Source organism: Sinocyclocheilus rhinocerous, unplaced genomic scaffold (genome assembly GCF_001515625.1).
Source record: "Sinocyclocheilus rhinocerous isolate Xijiao unplaced genomic scaffold, SAMN03320098_v1.1 scaffold3059, whole genome shotgun sequence".
In the NCBI taxonomy this organism is placed as follows: domain Eukaryota; kingdom Metazoa; phylum Chordata; class Actinopteri; order Cypriniformes; family Cyprinidae; genus Sinocyclocheilus; species Sinocyclocheilus rhinocerous.
This window is the reverse complement of record NW_015632728.1, coordinates 229,787-230,199: the sequence shown is the minus strand read 5'-3', so window position 1 is coordinate 230,199 and position 413 is coordinate 229,787. Positions and strand designations below refer to the sequence as shown.

At 34.1% G+C, this 413-nt stretch overlaps 1 protein-coding gene across 1 annotated transcript in view; it reads right to left on the bottom strand.

Annotated features, from left to right (window-relative positions):
• Nucleotides 1-413, bottom strand: part of LOC107742927 (signal-induced proliferation-associated 1-like protein 2) — a 48,401-nt gene that overhangs the window by 22,772 nt on the left and 25,216 nt on the right. The gene's annotated exons all lie outside the window — the stretch shown is intronic.

Here is a 413-nt window from a genome sequence, read left to right as displayed (position 1 = left end):
GGGGGGGGGGGTCTGTGTATAAAAATGTAATGTTATATTTTTTGTTCAACCCCTTGAATTAAAGCCTAAAGTTTGCACTTCAATCACATCTTCGTTGTTTTATTTCAAATCCATTGTAGAGGCGTATAAACGCCAAAGCACAACAACTCACTCAGTGTCTGAATACTTTTACAAGGTATATGCATTTAAATGTTACCGTTTGTTTGGAAATACATTTACATTTATGCATTTATCAATGCATTTATTAGATGGATTTATCAGTGACTTTGCAAAAGCAATTCGTCATAGAGTTAACTATAATCATAATACACAATACCAGGTTTATTAGACTACTAAAATAGGAAGCAAGGCAGAACAGCACTTGTCAAGCCAGTTCACGTGACTTTGTGTTTAAAATAGAAGTTGCACCAACT